We start from the raw sequence: 21,280 nt of genomic DNA on the forward strand, positions 1-21,280 counted from the left end.
TATGCAGCAACATTCAGCTACAGCAGAGTAAATAGGTTTAAAACAGTGCGTTCTGCCTGCTGGAATGCTTTATCATTATACTTTGGCATCCTCAAATGCAATAAATGTGGAAATTTGGAATTGAAGGGCTTGATTTCCAGTCTCATTGGCCTCTCTCCCTTTGAATTAATGTGGTGCCATTGAGTTCAGCAATAAAGCATCTCATGCTAACAGAGAGAAAATATCAACTTTCTTCCTGTGCATATGTGAATTTGGCAAAATATCAGTAAGAAGGCAATATAAAAGTAAAAATTATTTAGCCATCATGAATATTAGAAGGTGAATTTGATGCATAACTAACACCCTGCAGAATTTGTGGTTCTGGCATATTGGGGGAGGTAAGACATTAATTGAGTTAAGCTTTGGAAGAAAACACTTTTTCTAGTGATAAAAGCAAAGTAGTATTCTGGATGCTTTTCTCTAAGTAATATTACATTTAAATCACCTTATCATCATCATCATCATCAACAAAGAATTGCTGCTTAAAATTTCCTGTTTCTAGGCATGCATAGTATAGAGAAGGGATTATACATATTCTCCCATTCTTAGCTCTAGTGTCTTGCCTGGTTCCTCTCCTCTCTCGTTGTGCCACTCCCTTGGCTAAAGCCATTTGCAAAATGAGCCACAAGCTTGGGACCAACATGTTCCTTATCCCTGCTCCAACTATGCAGGGCAAAAAATGCTAATTATCCCCAACTTACATTTCCCCTTCTTCCAGTTTTAAAGCCACCCGATCCAGATGCCACCAGGCTTCCAACTCACCAAATATCTTGTGTTTGTGCATTCTTTCTGCTTCTAAACTCTGCAGTGCTCTTCTCCTCTGTTCCAGGAAAATTATGCCCTTGACAGATCTCCTGATGCTGGCCATCTACCTGAACTGCTTCCTGTTGCCTGTACTAGATTTTTCTGGACATGAAGCTGAATCCATTACTGAGTTGGGATCTCCCAGACATGTTGGTTTAGTTTCCAGTTCCAGATCTTTCTTGCCCTGGCCCATCTTGCTGCCTTCTAAAACATCTAACACTGTTTCACACATTTACCACTTAACCATACCCTGACTTGTTCATGACCAACTATTTACTTCATGTATTCTGGAATAAAGTCAGTTCCTTACTTTTCCTCTAACACCACCTTCTGATGGGCAGAAAGAACCATTTATATACAGGTCATGAGAGACTATAGACTCTGAGAAACAAACTGAGGGTTCTAGAAGGGAGGGGGTTGAGGGGATGGGTTAGCCTGGTGATGGGTATTAAAGAGGGCATGTACTGAATGGAGCACTGGGTGTTATATGCAAAAAATGAATCATGGAACACTACATCAAAAACTAATGATGTAATGTATGGTGATTAACATAACATAATAAAATTTAAAAATATATACAAAAGGTCAGACTGGGTAGCTCAAGAAAGCCTGTATTTCAGGAAAATTATACTTGTATAAAGTACATTAAAATGTATTTCTAAAATCCCTGAAGGTTATCAAAGGCCAGGACAAGTGAGGCACTGCCCTTGGATGCAAAATGTAAGGAGGTAGCAAAAGACTCAGAATCAAGATAAATAATATTCTAATGCAACCTTTTTTTAAATAAAAAATAAGACAAAATACATGATGAACAAAATATCAACATTTTAAATAAAGACAGGATCAGTAAATGGCAGTATCTAGCCATACTGGAGCCTGAAGGTAAAAGAAAAAAATCAGCAATATTGATTGTCATAAGTAATGTTCCCTGCCTTCTAAAGATGAAGATCCCAAACAAAATGGAAGCCTGAGTTGTTACACGAGGATGTAAACTAAAGAAGCTCAGAGAAAAGTTAAATTGCTCTCTGTAAGAAAGGAGACAGGTGCCTGGCTGGCTCAGTCGGTAGAGCATGTGACTCTTAATCTCAGGGTCATGACTTCAAGTCCCACATTGGGCATGGAGCCTACTTAAAATAATAATAATAAACAAAATTAAATAAAAATAAAAATTTAGGGGCGCCTTGGTGGTTCAGTTGGTTAAGCGAACACCTTTGGCTCAGGTCATGATCTCAGGGTCCTGGGATCAAGCCCCACATCAGGCTCCCTGCTGGGCGGGAGGCCTGTTCTCCCTCTCCCGCTCCACCTGCTTGTATTCCCTCTCTCGCTGTCTCTCTCTCTCTGGCAAATAAATAAATAAATAAATAAAATCTTTAAAAAATAATAATAAAATGAAAATTAAAAAAAAAACAAGGAGAGCGGAGCAAGATGGCGGAGGAGTAGGAGACCTAGATTTCGTCTGGTCTCAGGAATTCAGCTGGATAGGGATCAAACCATTCTGAACACCTACAAACTCAACAGGAGATCGAAGAAAAGAATAGCAACAACTCTCTGAACAGAAAAGCGACCACTTTCTGGAAGGTAGGACTTGCAGAGAAGTGAATCCGAGGCGATATTCGGGAGGATAGACGGCGGGGGAGGGGCCTGGGTTGGCTGAGGGTTAGAAAAACCCTTTCTGGAGAAGTAAAAGAACTAAAATCTAACCAAGTCGAAATCAAAAGGCTATTAATGAGGTGCAATCAAATATGGGAGCGCTAACTGCTAGGATAAATGAGGCAGAAGAGAGAATCAGTGATATAGAAGACCAAATGACGGAAAATAAAGAAGCTGAGAAAAAGAGAGATAAACAACTACTGGATCACGAGGGCAGAATTCGAGAGATAAACGATACCATAAGACGAAACAACATTAGAATAATTGGGATCCCAGAAGAAGAAGAAAGAGAGAGAGGGGCAGAAGGTATAATGGAGCAAATTATAGCAGAGAACTTCCCTAATTTGGGGAAGGAAACAGGCATCAAAATCGAGGAAGCACAGAGAACCCCTCTCAAAATCAATAGAAATAGGTCAACACTCCGACATCTAATAGTAAAACTTATGAGTCTCAGAGACAAAGAGAAAATCCTGAAAGCAGCTCGGGAGAAGACATATGTAACCTACAATGGTAGAAACATTAGATTGGCAACACACCTATCCACAGAGACCTGGCAGGCCAGAAAGGACTCGCAGGATATATTCAGAGCACTAAATAAGAAAAATATGCAGCCAAGAATACTCTATCCAGCTAGGCTGTCATTGAAAATACAAGGAGAGATAAAAAGCTTCCAGGACAAACAAAAACTAAAGGAATTTGCAAACACAAAACCAGCCCTACAGGAAATCTTGAAAGGGGTCCTCTAAGCAAAGAGAGAGCCTAAAAGCAACATAGACCAGAAAGGAGCACAAACAATATACAGTAACAGTCACCTTACAGGCAATACAATGGCACTAAATTCCTATCTTTCAATAGTTACCCTGAATGTAAATGGGCTAAAGGCCCCAATCAAAAGACACAGGCTATCAGATTGGATTAAAAAACAAGACCCATCGATATGCTGTCTGCAAGAGACTCATTTTAGACCCAAAGACACCCCCCAGATTGAAAGTGAGGGGGTGGAAAACGATTTACCATGCTAATGGACACCAAAAGAAAGCTGGGGTGGCAATCCTTATATCAGACAAATTAGATTTTAAACCAAAGACTGTAGTAAGAGATGAGGAAGGACACTATATCCTACTTAAAGGGTCTATCCAACAAGAAGATCTAACAATTGTAAATATCTATGCCCCTAACATGGGAGCAGCCAATTATATAAGGCAATTAATAACAGAAGCAAAGAAACACATCGACAACAATACAATAATAGTGGGGGACTCTAACACCCCCCTCACTGAAATGGACAGATCATCTAAGCAAAAGATCAACAAGAAAATAAAGACTTTAAATGACACACTGGACCAAATGGACTTCACAGACATATTCAGAACATTCCATCCCAAAGCAACAGAATACACATTCTTCTCTAGTGCCCATGGAACATTCTCCAGAATCGATCACATCCTAGGTCATAAATCAGGTCTCAACCGGTACCAAAAGATTGGGATCATTCCCTGCCTATTTTCAGACCACAATGCTTTGAAACTAGAACTCAATCACAAGAGGAAAGTCAGAAAGAACTCAAATACATGGAGGCTAAAGAGCATCCTACTGAAGAATGAATGGGTCAACCAGGAAATTAAAGGAGAATTAAAAAAATACATGGAAACCAATGAAAATGAAAACACAACTATTCAAAATCTTTGGGATGCAGCAAAGGCAGTCCTAAGAGGAAAATATATAGCAATACAAGCCTTTCTCAAGAAACAAGAAAGGTCTCAAGTACACAACCTAACCCTACACCTAAAGGAGGTGGAGAAAGAACAGCAAATAAAGCCTAAACCCAGCAGGGGAAGAGAAATAATAAAGATCAGAGCAGAAATCAATGAAATAGAAACTAAAAGAACAGTAGAACAGATCAACGAAACTAGGAGCTGGTTCTTTGAAAGAATTAACAAGAATGATAAACCCCTGGCCGACTTATCAAAAAGAAAAGAGAAATGACCCAAATCAACGAAATCATGAATGAAAGAGGAGAGATCACAACCAGCACCAAAGAAATACAAACAATTATAAGAACATATTATGAGCAACTCTATGCCAGCAAATTAGATAACCTGGAAGAAATGGATGCATTCCTAGAGATGTATCAACTACCAAAACTGAACCAGGAAGAAATAGAAAACCTGAACAGACCTATAACCACTAAGGAAATTGAAGCAGTCATCAAAAATCTCCCAAAAAACAAAAGCCCAGGGCCAGATGGCTTCCCAGGGGAATTCTACCAAACATTTCAAGAAGAATTAATACCTATTCTTCTGAAACTGTTCCAAAAAAATAGAAATGGAAGGAAAACTTCCAAACTCATTTTATGAGGCCAGCATTACCTTGATCCCAAAACCAGACAAAGACCCCATTAAAAGGAGAATTACAGACCCATATCCCTGATGAACATGAATGCAAAAATTCTCACCAAAATACTGGCCAATAGGATCCAACAGTACATTAAAAGGCTTATTCACCACGACCAAGTGGGATTTATCCCTGGGCTGCAAGGTTGGTTCAACATCTGCAAATCAATCAACATGATACAATACATTAACAAAAGAAAGAACAAGAATCATATGATCCTCTCAATAGATGCAGAAAAAGCTTTTGACAAAGTACAGCATCCTTTCTTGATCAAAACTCTTCAGAGTATAGGCATAGAGGGTACATACCTCAATATCATAAAAGCCATCTATGAAAAACCTACAGCAAATATCATTCTCAATGGGGAAAAACTGATAGCTTTCCCCCTAAGGTCAGGAACATGGCAGGGATGTCCAGTATCACCACTGCTATTCGACATAGTACTACAAGTCCTAGCCACAGCAATCAGACAACAAAAAGAAATCAAAGGCATCCAAATTGGCAAAGAAGAAGTCAAACTCTCACTCTTTGCAGATGATATGATACTTTATGTGGAAAACCCAAAAGACTCCACCCCAAAACTGCTAGAACTCATACAGGAATTCAGTCAAGTGGCAGGATATAAAATCAATGCACAGAAGTCAGTGGCATTCCTATACACCAACAACAAGACAGAAGAAACAGAAATTAAGGAGTCGATCCCATTTACAACTGCACTGCAAACCATAAGATACCTAGGAATAAATCTAACCAAAGAGGCAAAGGATCTGTACTCAGAAAACTATAAAATACTCATGAAGGAAATTGAGGAAGTCACAAAGAAATGGAAAAATGTTCCATGCCCATGGATTGGAAGAACAAATATTGTGAAGATGTCAATGCTACCTAGAGCAATCTACACATTCAATGCAATCCCCATCAAAATACCATCCACTTTTTTCAAAGAAATGGAACAAATAATCCTAAAATTTGTATGGAACCAGGAAAGACCCCGAATCGCCAGAGGAATGTTGAAAAAGAAAAGCAAAGCTGGTGGCATCACAATTCTGGACTTCCAGCTCTATCACAAAGCTGTCATCAACAAGACAGTATGGTACTGGCACAAAAACAGACACATAGATCAATGGAACAGAATAGAGAGCCCAGAAATGGACCCTCAACTCTATGGTCAACTCATCTTTGACAAAGCAGGAAAGAATGTCCAATGGAAAAAAGACAGTCTCTTCAACAAATGGTGTTGGGAAAATTGGACAGCCACATGCAGAAGAATGAAACTGGACCATTTCCTTACACCACACACAAAAATAGACTCCAAATGGTTGAAAGACCTCAATGTGAGACAGGAGTCCATCAAAATCCTAAAGGAGAACACAGGCAGCAACCTCTTCAACCTCAGCTGCAGCAACTTCTTCCTAGAAACATCGCCAAAGGCAAGGGAAGCAAGGGCAAAAATGAACTATTGGGACTTCATCAAGATAAAAAGCTTTTGCACAGCAAAAGAAACAGTCAACAAAACCAAAAGACAACTGACAGAATGGGAGAAGATATTTGCAAATGACATATCAGATAAAGGGCTAGTATCCAAAATCTATAAAGAACTCATCAAACTCAACACCCAAAGAACAAAGAATCCAATGAAGAAATGGGCAGAAGACATGAACAGACATTTTTCCAAAGAAGACATCCAAATGGCCAACAGACACATGAAAAAGAGCTCAATATCGCTCGGCATCAGGGAAATCCAAATCAAAACCTCAATGAGATACTACCTCACACCAGTCAGAATGGCTAAAATTAACAAGTCAGGAAATGACAGATGTTGGCGGGGATGCAGAGAAAGGGGAACCCTCCTACACTGTTGGTGGGAATGCAAGCTGGTGCAGCCACTCTGGAAAACAGTATGGAGGTTCCTCAAAAAGTTGAAAATAGAGCTACCATACGATCCAGCAATTGCACTACTGGGTATTTACCCCAAAGATACAAATGTAGTGATCTGAAGGGGTACGTGCACCCTGATGTTTATAGCAGCAATGTCCACAATAGCCAAACTGTGGAAAGAGCCAAGATGTCCATCGACAGATGAATGGATAAAGAAGAAGTGGTGTATATGTACAATGGAGTATTATGCAGCCATCAAAAGGAATGAGATCTTGCCATTTGCAACAACATGGATGGAACTGGAGGGTATTATGCTGAGCAAAATAAGTCAAACAGAGAAAGACATTATCATATGACCCCACTGATATGAGGAATTCTTAATCTCAGGAAACAAACTGAGGGTTGCTGGAGTGGGGGGTGGGGTGGGAGGGATGGGGTGACTGGATGATAGACACTGGGGAGGGTATGTGCTCTGGTAAGCGCTGTGAATTGTGCAAGACTGTTGAATCTCAGATCTGTACCTCTGAAACAAATAATGCAGTATATGTTAAGAAAAAAAAAAGAAGAAGATAGCAGGAGGGGAAGAATGAAGGGGGGGAATCGGAAGGGTAGACAAACCATGAGAGATGATGGACTCTGAAAAACAAACTGAGGGTTCTAGAGGGGAGGGGGGTGGGAGGATGGGTTAGCCTGGTGACGGGTATTAAAGAGGGCACGTTCTGCATGGAGCACTGGGTGTTATGTACAAACAATGAATCATGGAACACTACATCAAAAACTAATGATGTAATGTATGGGGATGAACAGAACAATAAAAAAATTTTTAAAAAACAACAACAACAACAGAAAGGGGATAGAAGTAAAATAGAATGTAGGAGGAGGTAAGAGAGCAGAGGAACTGAGGAGACAGGCAGAGTAAAGTAAGAAAGAGGGGAAAGACCTAAGGAGAGTTAGAGACTTTGGGAGAGATATGTCCAATGAAGGAATCAGATTCAATTTTACTCTGTAGTGTGAAATGTAACCAGGTCTTCCATTCCCCCATGAAATGTCAGCAAATTGCACATTGCCCATCAGTGGAAGTGGATTTATTTGTGGGATAAATGACAGAGTGATGAGTCTTATCTCAGGAAAAGCATAGGGCAAAAGAAGAGGCTACCCACAGGGAGTACAGTCTAATCCTTCTTCATCTAATCACTCACAAAGTTCTAGTAATGCTACCTCTTAAATATTTCTTTAATCTGTCTACTTTTTTCCATCTATACTGCAATTATCACCTTAGATCATCATCTTTCACCTTAACCATTGCACTAACCTTCTAACTGATCAAGGTTTCACCTCCCCTGCTCTCCACTTCATTCCCCATGCTGCAGTTCATTTCTAAAAACCTCATGTCACTCCCACTGCTCCTAGGATAAAGTTAAAATAGTTCAACGTGGCTTTCAAAGCCCTTCAGAATCTCACCCTGCTATTATCTTTTACCATACCCCATTATAATCAATGCACCAGCTACAGTAGACTTCTTCAGGTTATTTGAATGAATACACTATGATAAAGTCGGGAAAATTAAAAAGGCATAAAGGTAGTATTTGAATGAATGCACTATGATAAAGTGGGGAAAATTAAAAAGCATAAAGGTAGCACATAGGAAACAAGTTGCAAATTCAAGAGCTATACCTCAAAATTATAATAATTAAAGGAACAGTAGGATAAATGGAAGCTAATCAAGTCTAAGATCTGCTTCATTACCCAAACTATACCCAAAGACATTCATTTGGTTTATGGTATATCATTTTTTCCTGTTCCATTCTGTAGTCCAAGTCACCAATAGTATGATATTGAAATAGACATTAAGTTTTTTGGCTTTGACTGAATTATAAATGTCCCATATAAAGATGGAACTCTGGTTATTATATCAACAGCACAGAAGAAACATTAATAAATTCTTTAATCAAAATCTTATTTACATTTCTTTTGTGAAATATTCATTTCTCTGCTTCAAACAAGATGCATTACTTTCATTAAATTCATCAATACCCATTAGTAATGGATAATATGTTTGAACTTTCCATATCCTTAGACTGACCACAGAGACAGATGCTCCACAAATACTGGCATGCTCTCATCTAAAAATCAAGGTGAAGGGTCTATCTAAAGCTGACAAAAGCCTATTCTTCTCAATAGAGGTATAAACTGAGCTTAGACATATGGATTTTCTGATTGTTCTCTTTTCCTTACAGTTTTGTTGCTCTTGGATCTGGAAACTGACCTAAATTCTATGCTATGCTGTCCTATATGGTAGCCACTAGCTCACAAGGCAATTTAATTTTAAATTAATTACAATTAAATAAAATTTAAGAGCGCCTGGGTGGCTCAGTCGGTTAAGCAACTGCCTTCGGCTCAGGTCATGATCCTGGAGTCCCGGGATTGAGTCCCGCATCGGGCTCCCTGCTCGGCGGGGAGTCTGCTTCTCCCTCTGACCCTCCCCCCTCTCATGCTCTCTCTATCTCATTCTCTCTCTCAAATAAATAAATAAAATCTTTAAAAAAATAAATAGATAAAAAATAAAATTTAAAGTTAAGTTCCTTAGTCACACTACCCACGTTTCAAGTGCTCAATAGCCATAGGTTGTCAGTGGCTACTGTATTGGACAATGCAGATACAGGACATTTCCATCATTACAGAAAATTCTATTGGACAGAGCTGCTCCCATACATTCCAAAGCCTCCACATCCCCTGCCCCAGTACAGGGATCAAAGGGAGCTCTAGTTTCTCGGTTCCCCCTCTCTCCACATTCTGAAAGATTTAGATTTTTTTTTAAATCCCCTATTACAACCCAGCCTAAGTCAAAGTGGAGACTCTGACAATTTTATTACTACCTTATCAAGTCACTTCATGATTTTTAAGAAATTATTATTCTAAAAACCCATTTATCCAGACCAGAATTGGTAGCTGTATGAAGTCTATTAATTTAATAGAAACTGACTTCCAGCACATGGTTCCTGGCTTCCTTGCCCCCTAATGTGCTCTGTACCCAGCAGCACTCACAGTATACATCCTTTCCAAGAAAGTTTCCTTCCATCAGCCACATTCACAGACCCATTTAAAATCATGTTAAGGCATTTGCTTTATGTTCTCACAGTCACAGGAAATTACCTCTTTCACTTGAGTTTCATTTTTTCCCTTCCATTTTTTTTAAAAAAAGGCTGTCTCCCATGGCAATAAGGCATTTGTGCTCTCTGCAGTTGGATGATTGGAGAAGAAACACTGACAGGCATATTGCTATATCAGTAATGCACTGCCCTTCACAGACAAAAGGCACAGCTACTGACCCACCTCTAGTAAAGCACAAGCCTTGAACTGGGTCTCCAGTGGTGAGAATGGGTTTGCCTTAACCCATCTGATAATGATCATTTGTGTAATAGCTATCTAGAGTTTAGGTGCCAACTGTGGCCAGAATAGGGCTCAATCTGTGGTAAGGGCCAGGACTTAGCTTTAACTACAGTCAGGAAATGATATTGTGGCTAGAATCAAGGCTCAACTTATATCTGATGCTGATGGTCAGAAAATACATGAGAATTAGGGATTAGTAGTCATGGGTTTTAATTCTCTGACCTAGCAAGGTATAGATAATAATAGTTTTTGGCAGAAATCTACAACTTTCTCCTCTACTCCAAGGATAGTACATTTTTGAGGTGTGTGTGCTGTCAATCTCCCATCACATACCCACAGAGCAGACATCACTAATGGGTCATGGCCTTCTTTCCTGCTGTGTTCAGATGAGGCCTCAAACAACTTCACCTTGCAGTGCCCTATGCAGCCATTACTATCCAATCAGAATTGGCCCCAAATATAAAACCTATTTATCATCTTTGCTCCAGAGAAGTCCATGAACCAAGCAGCAAATTACTCCTGCAAAGAAGACCATTATGATTCTGACCATTTTTTAAGGTGAGAAGAAGGTATGGAACAATTTAAGGGTAAGACCTGAGGCAAATCAAAGTATCAGGCACTCCCCTGATTCAAAGGTGAAGAGTTGGCACAGTCTGAGGAGGGATGGGTAAAAGGCAGGAAAGTGTTATTCCCAGACCAACTGCCCTAGTCCTAACTTTACATACTGTCGGAAGTAACATGGTTTTGTACCAATTGGATATATTTGCACCATTTTCTACCTTTTGCTATATGAGTCACTGAATAGTTTCAGCTCCTTGTTTCTATGAGCAGCCACTGAGGCACCCCCAAAAATAAGATCCAAAAGATTCAACTCATTTTGCCTCTAGAAATGACTTTGACCAACTCAGAGACTGAATCTAGAGTAGCACCATTCTTTTCTGGGCACGCCTTTCAGTCACTGGAAAGCATCTTCCTGAGTTACCTCTTTTCAATTTCAGGACTACACATATGTAATAGATTTACTGTCTTTCCAGAGACTTGGTCCATGATTCCACTGGAAGCTTTAGTTCATCATGCCTGAGAACAAATGGCTGCTATAGTTTTAAGTTCTCAAACTTTCTCCAATCACAATTCCAAAGAATCTCAGTGATGGAAGAACCCTTAAAATTCATCTTGTCTAGCCACCTGTCTATTACTTGAATCTCCTTTCCAGCATCCTCAACAAGCTGTCATTAGGTGATTCTTGGACCATTCCAGAGCCAGAGCCAAACTAACAACCTTTCCCAAGGCATTCATTCCACCAACATCTTTCACTGTACCTTTCCCTATCAGCAGAGTTCCCACTTCTGTATATTTCTTCCTTATATTGTGCCCAAAATCTCTCTCCTGATTTCTTCTACCAATTGGCCCTGCTTCTGCCTCATGATACCTTACAAAAAATGGAATCTGTTTTTTACTTCTGTATGATGGTCTTTCAGATGTCTGAGGACAGTTATCATGACCATCACTGTGCCTTCTCTTCTCCAAGCTAATCAGGCCCTATTCCTATGACTGGTAGCCATCAAGTCTTTTCACCATCCTAGTCATCCTTTTTTATTATTATTATTTTTATTTTTACTAATAAGCCAAGAGCTTTATGATGTAGCAGGCATTTTACAATGAATCCAAGAGAGCCCGTCTTCTCTGGGAAGACAGGATGTCTGTACAAACCCTCGAAGTTTTACTTCAAAAAAACAAGCTCTCCCTTTTACCACAGCCCTTGGATCTGTACCTGCCCAAATTGCCCTCCCCCACTTGATATAGGCAGAGCACACAGGTATACCGACAGAGCTGGCCAGCCACTCCAATAAACAGTTACCACATCAGTTCTGTGTTACTCGTGGACAAAGGCATAGACTACCAGATCCTGCAAAGGATTTAGGAAACAGATGAGTTCTCCCTCCACCTTGAAAATAAAATACACTTTAGCAGATGCATGTCCTGAAATAGTTTAGTTGGGAATTCCTAGGAAGACGGTCCATTGTCAAGCCCTTCTTTATCAGCCTGTACGTCCAAAATTCTTCTCAAGGTAACATGAATCCTTTTACTTTTTTAAAACAGTCTTTCTTCCTGTAAGAACTCTTATAATGGAGCCTAGCCCTCCTACTGCTAATGCCTTTTCATGCCACTGGATTAACACTGCGCTGCTGTTTTCTGTGGGCTTCTCAAACCCTTTATAAACGTACCTCATTAGCAAGTAAATGTCATTTCTGTCCAGTGACTGCACAGCCTGCTCAACTGCACTGCTCTTAAAGTTTGTAAGCACTTTCAGCACCACGTGCTAGGCTCATTCCTTCATGGCTTGATTCTTGGTGTTGACAGGAGAGTTCCATAAGGCTGCATGGAATGCCTGAAGCATGTCCCCTTGCTACAGAAAGCCATCCACCTCGCTAGGGTCCGGGCCTGGCTTGGCTGCTGCCGCTGCCACCTCCTCCTGCTCGTCCACGAATTTGTTCTCGTCAAACTCGTCATTGTCCACCAGATGGAAGCACAAGGACAGCGTGCTCTGGGCCATGGCGGGGACTCGGCGCCCACTCAGCCGGCTCTGCTCCAGGTCCGACCTCTGCTCTACCCCACTCGACACTGGCTCAGGCTTGGGCCTAGTCATCCTTTTTTAAGCATGCTTCGGCTTATCAATCTCCTCAAGTCTCAGAACTGGATGCCTTTAAGTTTGGCTTGATCATAGCTGTTAAGTCAAAGCTGTGATTTTTCTTTCTCTAGCTATTATACTTCTATCCATGTAGTTTTTAAACTTATACTCCTTTCCTTTGGAAATCGTCTCACACTCTTGACTCAGAGAGCTTCCTAATCACTTTTTCCCTCCTTCCCAACAGTTCATCCAATCTATCAAGTCTTCTTTTAAAATACTTCTTGGGTCTCTCCCTTTCTTCCATTCCAATATCTCCCAACTATAATTTGGGCCTAATCACCTCTTCCCTGAATTACTACAGTGGTCTCCTAACTGGTCCTCCTCTCTCTATTCTTTCTCCTATTCCTATTCATCCTCTGGCCTATTGCCACTTCCTAATAAATAATTTTGATGGTAGTTTAGTATAATCATTCAGGGCTTAGACTTTGGAGCTAGACTATGGGTTCAAATCTCAGCTCTACTGTTTATGAGCTCTGTGAGCTCGGGGAATTCACTTAACCTAAAAGAGCATTATTGCATTCATCTTTCAAATATGGCTAATAATGGTATCTATCTCCCAGAGTGGAGTAAATGAGATATCACATACAAGTTAGCCTCAGGCTTGGCGCATAGTAAACATGCAATATGTGTGAACTATTATTATTATATCTGCTGTTATCACCCTGCTGATAAAAAAATCCCCAGTGTTTTCCACTGCCTATCAAAAAAAATTAAATATCTTTTACAGAACATCTGAAGCTATAATGCCAAACTACTATAAACCAGCTTGATTACTTTGAACAAGTTACCTGTTTCTCCACCTATAAAATGAGGGGGACAGATTAAATTATCTCAAATGACCCTTCAAGACCAGACATTCTATAATTCAACCTTTCTAGTCATTTTTCCTTTCATATCCAATTGTACTAATCATAGTTCTTAAAAAAAAAAAAAAAAAAAAACCTGTCCTTTCCAGCATCCATGTCTTTGCTTATGCCATTTCCTCCGATGGAAATGCCACCCCCCACTTGTCCTTCAAGATGTTGTTCAAATGGTATGCCCTCCATGAATCCTTCAATCAGAAGAGATCACTCTCCTCTCTGAAGTCCAAGAACTATGAGTTTCCTTGGCTCTGTGATACTGTTCACATTCTACCTATGGACATATGTCTTATACCCCCCACCAGACTATAATACAGGTACTGTATCTTTTTCAGCTATGTATTCAGCCCATTGTGTTCAGGCATTGTGTTCAATGCCTCTTACATTGTAGGATATTACAATGCTTATTGAATACTTGAAGAATGAAGCTTTGCTTATATGTGACACAGAGTTTTCATCACTTGATAGTGTATTTACCTTCAACCAATTCATGTTTCTTTGACATATATTTTAAAGAATATTCAGGAACACAAAAAACAAATAATCCAATTTAAAATGGGCAGAGGACCTGAATTGACATTTTTCCAAAGAAGACATACAAATGACTGACAGACACATGAAAAGATACTCAACATCACTCATCATCAGGGAAATGCAAATCAAAACCATAATAAGATATTGCCTGACACATATCAGAATGGCTAAAATAAAAAAGACAAGAAATAACAAGTGTTGGCAAGGATATGGAGAAAGGAACCCTTGTACCCTGTTGGTGGGAATGTAAATTGGTATGGCCACTGTGGAAAACAGTATGGGAGTTCTTCAAAAAATTAAAAATAGAAATACCATATATCAAAAACTAATGATGTCATGTATGGTGATTAACATAATAAAAAAATAGAAATAGCATATGATCCAATAATTCCACTACTGGGTATTTACTCAAAGAAAACAAAAACATGGGCGCCTGGGTGGCTCAGTCGGTTAAGCAACTGCCTTCGGCTCAGGTCATGATCCTGGAGTCCGGGGATTGAGTCCTGCATCGGGCTCCCTGCTCAGCGGGGAGTCTGCTTCTCCCTCTGACCCTCCTCCCTCTCGTGCTCTCTGTCTCTCATTCTCTCTTGCAAATAAATAAATAAAATCTTTAAAAAAAAAAAAGAAAGAAAGAAAAGAAAACAAAAACACTAATTCAAAGAGATATATGCACCCCTGTGTTTACTGCATCATTATTTACAGTAGCCAAGATATGGAAGTGACCCAAATGTCCATCAGTAGTTGAGTGGATAAAGAAGATGTGCTATGTATATACAATGGAATATACTCAGCCATTAAAAAAGGATCAGATTTCTGCCATATGTGACAACACGGATGGATGTAGAGGGTATTAAGCTAAGTGAAATAAGTCAGACATATACCATATGATTTCAGTTATATGTGTAATCTAAAAAACAAAACAAACAAAAAGCAGAAACAGACTCATAAATACAGAGAATAAACTGATGGTTGCTAGAAGGGAGGGGAGTAGGGGATGGGAAAATGGGTGAAGGGGAGTAGGGGAGTAGGAGGTACAGGCTTCTGGTATGGAATGAATAAGCCACAGGGATGAAAGGCAGAGCATAGGGAATATAGTCAATGGTATTGTAATAGTGTTATACAGTGACAGATGGTAGCTATACTTGTGAGCATAGCATACCATATAGACTTGTTGAATCACTACATTGTACTCCTGAAACTAATGTAACATTCTGTGTCAACCATCTTTCAATAAGAAAAATATTCAGGAAATCAGCAAATGCCCACCATACCCATGCTGAACACTGGTTGTAAACTCCTTATTCCTTTGGAAACTTCTAATTAGATGTTTAGACAAAAGCACTATTTTTAATAAAATAATTTGTTCCCTAAAAATGAATGTGTCAGAACAGTTAAAGTCTAAGAACTGTAACTATAAAGTCTGGAAACAGTTAAATTCTAGGAAATTGAATAAGCAGAGAACTTAACCAAATCAAGAATGCTGAAAAAACAAGGAAGACCCATCCTCTCACCTAAGGGAAATAGGTGCTGGAGCCTGCTCAGGAAGATGGGCTGAATGCTCCATGAAGATCTCCTGTGACAAACCTCTTTAGCTATAACATCTTCAAATATCAAAATAGTTGAAGTTGTGTCTCCCTCATACACAGGGGAAGTGTGATGAGGGGCAGTGCTCAGAGGTTTCCTTACATAAAGCTCTATCCCACCTGTCAGCTTATCTGACACAAACTCTCAGAAATCCCCACCATTACTCATTTTGTCTTACGATGATACTGCAATCCTTGGTTTCTGATTAGACACTGTAAAAAGGGAAGGAGTATGAAAGACAGCACAGAAGAAACTACTTAAGCTACAATTTTGTCTAAGGCATGAGATGTTATAGAGCTGAGAGTTTTGAGAAACATCTGTAAGTTCCTGTGGGCAGAAATAACCTTGCCTCCACTCCCTTACTATGAGGGGAAGTCCTCCCAACTTTATGTAGCATTCCTTGGAGATGGGATATTTCAGAGTTGGGAGACATTCCTCCATACTCAATATTATCAGTACAAAGCCATAATACATTTTGATATTTGTCAATATGTGACCTCTCAGTCACTTTCCACCCTTCAAAGCACTTTCATATACATTTTTATTTGTTTCAAATACTGGAAATAATGACCAGTCACTCTTCTGAGCACTTAACATGAATTACATCATTTAATCCTTACAAAAAACCCTATGGGGTAGGTGGCTATTATTACCCCCATTTTTAAAATGTGCAGATCAAGACATGGGGAAGTAAATAATTTACCCAAAGTCAGACAGCTAGTAAATGATGAAGCCAATATTTACACTCAAATCTGCCTAACTAGAGTCACCACTGTTTAACAAATATAGCATACATATCATAGTATATTTACACTTTGTAACCTGCCTTTTCACTCAATAAATATTATAGAATCTTCCAATGTCAGTAAATATAACTCTACATTGTCATTTCAAATGCATGTTTAGTATTTCATATAAGGCTGTACCAAAATTTACTTAGTCTCTTATTGATAAAAATTTTGGTTATACCTAGTTTTTCACAATTTTAATATTATAGTGCTAAAAACCTTCAATGTACATAAAATCTTCATGCACATGTATTACTATTTTCTCAGAATAAATTCTCATAACTTTTATGTCACTTTCAGGATGTGACAGGAATGATCTACATAATATTCCAAGGAAAGACTCCAAGGAAAGAGCCAAGCCAATGGCCTTATAAAGTTAAGCACAAATTCCAAAATGAAGATGTGTTTAATGGAGAGTACAGAAAGAAAAAACAAAAGCAAAATAGCAAATATCAAAGAATAAGAAGAATTTATATACAGAGTCAAGGAGATAAGTGAAGAAGAGAAATCTAAAACAAAACTAAAGACAGGACCTATGAACATTTGAGAATGAGTAAGAGAGAAGAATATTGTCTGGTGGTGGCCTTAATGGACAAAATGGACAGATTGACATTGTAAAATGAGAAATTTGGACATGAGGTTCTTTTCAGAATTATTTTTGGAGCAGAGAGAAGGGAGGGACCATGGTCTTATGTTGAGGCACCACTCAAAGGAGAAAGAGACAGCTAATAGAAGAGCTGACATGATGGCTCCAGAAGTGAGCAGCAGGATCCAGTTGTTGAAAAAGAGAAATACTCTCAGCCCTGCCAGTCTCACTGCTGAGTTCAACACAACATTGGAGGACAGAAGTTTCAGCAAAACTTTGAAGGCTGCTGTTTTCAGTGGCACCTGGGAGGAAGGAGAAATGGCCTTCAAGGTGACACAAGGAATCCAGCTGCAGAAGGTGCTGAAACTGGCAGAATTCATACTTCTCAAAGTGCTAGAAACAGCAATAAAGGGATAGGCAATATTTGACTGACAAGTATTAGAATTTCTCTGAAATTCTTTAAATGTCAAAGGCTGTGAAATATGTCTGGATCAAAAAAAAAAGGTTTGGTATATGATTTTCTTCTCAAATTCTTGCAGAGAAATGAAATGCCAGATGTATTGATGAAATCAAAGAATATAGCACATAGCAATGGGTAGGTAAGGGAAGAAAATGAAGTAATAGTGAAGCAAGAAAAGGCTACCTATTATATGTAGAGGTCATACCTCTCTTATGGAAACTGATGCTATGTTTGAAAGAAGCAAAAGTCTAAAGACAAAAAGGGGATGGTTTATATATAACCAGTTAAATATTTTTCAGATGAAATCATTCTGGTAAGATGCACAGAAGGCCAGAGAAGCTAAAATCAGACAAAGTGAAAAGTTATAAATATATAAGTCAAAGGCAGATATGCTAGTACCAAATTCTATAAGTGGTGAAAATTCTTGGCATCTACTTTGTAGGGAAAAAAGACACAGGACTAACTCGGGAAATCAAAATAAAGATCAGAAGAAAATAAAATAAATGTGGAGAATTTGTAAGTTATAATATAGGCTAAGACTGAGCAAGCAGATTGGGTGATATAAAGTCAACCTAATGGGAATCTCTGAGGTAGCTGTCTAGAACAATAAATCCAAACTTCAGGAAAGTCACATTCTAGCACCTGGAAGAAAACAAGGTGGGTGTGATCAAGGTGGAGATGTTAGAAGAATTAATATAGTGAAGGAAAAAAATACTTGAATTTAGGCATCAGACATACCTCAGCTTGCATTTTAGTTCTGAAATTTACTAGTTATATGGCCTTAGACAAGTTATCTCTCTAAGCTTTGGTTTCTTCTTTGTAAAATGAGCATAATAATGGTATGGACCACAGAGGGCTATTGTTAAGAAATTGATAATATTCATAAAGTTCTTAGAGGGGTTCTTGGCATACAAGAAGTGCTCGATAAATATGGGGATATCAGGGAAAATGTTCCCCCAAATTTTAATAGTAATATCTCTTAGTAGTGAGATTTGTAGAATTCTTTACTTTACTTCCTCCTTTAATTGTTTTATCTCTTGAATGGACTTTTTTTAATTTCAGTTGTTAACATGAAGTGTTATATTAGTTTCAGTACAACATACTGATTCAACAATTCCATACATCACCCAGTGCTCATCACAAGTGCACTCCTTAATCCACATCACCTATTTTACCCAACCCCCTCCTTAATCCCCATTGCCTACTTTACCCTACTTTACCCACCCACTTCCCCTCTGGTAACCATCAGTTTGTTCCCTACAGCTAAGAGTCTGTTTCTTGGTTTGCCTCTCTATTTTTCCCTTTGCTTGTTTTTTTGTTTTGTTTCTTAAATTCCACATATGAGTGAAATCATATGGTATTGGACTTTCTCTGGCTGACTTATTTTGCTTAGCATTATACTCTCTAGCTCCATCCATGTTGTTGCAAATGACAAGATTAGATTATTTTTAATGGCTGAATAATATTCCATTGTGTATATATAGCACACCTTCTTTATCCATTCATCTATCAATGGACATTTGGTCTCCTTCCATATCTTGGCTATTATAAATAATGCTGCTATAAATATAGTGGTGCATGTATCTCTTTAAATTAGTGTTTTTGCACTTTGGGGGTAAATATCCAGTAGTGATCACTGGATTGGGGGGATAGTTCTATTTTCAACTTTTTGAGGGACCTCCACACTGTTTTCCACAGTGGCTGTACCAGTTTGCATTCCCACTAACAGTGCAACAGGGTTCCTTTTTTTCCACATCCTCACCAACACTTGTTGTTTCTTGTATTGCTGATTTTAGCCATTCTGATAAATATGAGGTGATATCTCACTGTAGTTTTGATTTGCATTTCCCTGATGATGAGTGATGTTGAGTATCTTTTCATTGGAATGGACTTTTTAAATAACATCTTATTTTGAACTAGTTTAAGACTCACAAGAAATTGCAAAAATTATTATAGAGTTCCTGTACACCTTTCACCCAGTCTCTACCAATGTTAATATCTTACATAACCATAATACACATCAAAACCAGAATGTTAGCATTGCTACAATACTATTAACTAAGGTACAGACTTTATTTGAAGTTCACCAGTTTTTATATGTACTTTTTTGGCATACAGTTCTATAAAATTTTATCACATGTATAGATTTGGGTAACCATCATCACAATCAGGACACAGAACTGTTCATTGGGCTTTTTAAAATGACACTGTAGCATGTTTTCCTTCTTTAAAAATACAGTATTATAACTGTAAGATTATAATATTTTTCTTCTCTTTTAAAATATTCCTACCAAAACTTATAAGATGAAGGAAAAACAAAAACAGAAGTTTATAGCTATAAATACCTACATTAGGAAAAAAGAAAGATCTTAAATAAACCACCTAATATTACACTTCAAGGAACTAGAAAAAGAAAAACAAACTAAGCCCAAAGTTAGCAGAAGGAAAAAAATAATAAAGATTAAAGCAGAAAGATATGAAATAGAGAATAGAAAGCAATAGAAAAGATTACAAAACTAAGAGTTGGTTTATTGAAAAGATAAAGAAAATTAACAGACTTTTAGCTAGACTAACCAAGAAAATAAGAGAAATCAAATAAATAAAATCAGAAATGAAACACATTACAACTGATACTATACAAGTACAAAGGATCATAAGAGACTACTATGAACAATTATAAACCAACAAATTGGACAACCTAAGAGAAATAAGTAAATTCTTAGAAATATGCAACCTAGAAAGATTGACTCATAAAGAAATAGAAATTCTGAACATACCATTTATGACTAAGAAAATTGAAACAGTAATCCAAAACCTCCCAACAAAGAAAAGCTCAGAACCAGATGGCTTCACAGGTGAATTCTAACAAATATCTAAAGAAGAAATAACATAAATTTTTCTCAAACTCTTTCAAAAAATTGAAGAGGAGGGAACACTCTCAAACATATTGTATGAGACCAGCAGGACCCTGATTCCAAAGCCAAATAAGGACAGTATGAGAAAAAAAACTACCAACCAACATCCCTGATGAATACATGTAAAAATTCTCAACAAAATATTAGCAAACCAAATTCAACAGCATATTAAAAGGACATATGCCAGAAAATAAAAATTAAAATAAAAAAAATAACAAAAGGATCATATGCCATGATCCAGTGGGATTTATCTCTTGGATACAAGGATGATTCAACATATACAAATCAATAGATGAGATACATTACATTAAAAGAATGAAAGATAAAAATCATATGATTCAGTCGATGCAGAAAAAGCATATGACAAAATTCATCATTCTTTCATGATAAAAAAGTGGGTACTGAAGGAACATACCTCAATATAATAAAGACTGTATATGACAAACCCACAACTAACACCATACACAGTGGTAAAAGGATGAAAGCTTTCCTCTAAGATCAGGAACAAGACAGGGTATCTATCCACTTTCACCATTTTTATTCACCATAACACTAAAAGTCCTAGTCAGAGTGATTAGGCAAGAAAAAGAAATAAAGGGCATCCAAGTTGAAAGGAAAAAGTAAAATTGTCTCTATTTGCATATGACATGCTATTATATATAGAAAACTCTAAAGACTACACCAAAAAACTTAGAACTAATACATGAAT

At 38.1% G+C, this 21,280-nt stretch overlaps 1 protein-coding gene and 2 pseudogenes across 4 annotated transcripts in view; 1 reads left to right on the forward strand and 2 right to left on the reverse strand.

Moving 5' to 3' along the window:
• SMARCA1 (SWI/SNF related, matrix associated, actin dependent regulator of chromatin, subfamily a, member 1) overlaps positions 1 to 21,280 on the reverse strand; it is a 776,730-nt gene that overhangs the window by 545,527 nt on the left and 209,923 nt on the right. The gene's annotated exons all lie outside the window — the stretch shown is intronic.
• Positions 10,720 to 14,261, reverse strand: LOC118012832 (annotated as a pseudogene).
• LOC118010695 overlaps positions 17,356 to 21,280 on the forward strand; it is a 29,556-nt pseudogene continuing 25,631 nt past the window's right edge.

Source organism: Mirounga leonina, unplaced genomic scaffold (assembly GCF_011800145.1).
Source record: "Mirounga leonina isolate KUSES-001 unplaced genomic scaffold, KU_Mleo_1.0 Mir_101664, whole genome shotgun sequence".
In the NCBI taxonomy this organism is placed as follows: domain Eukaryota; kingdom Metazoa; phylum Chordata; class Mammalia; order Carnivora; family Phocidae; genus Mirounga; species Mirounga leonina.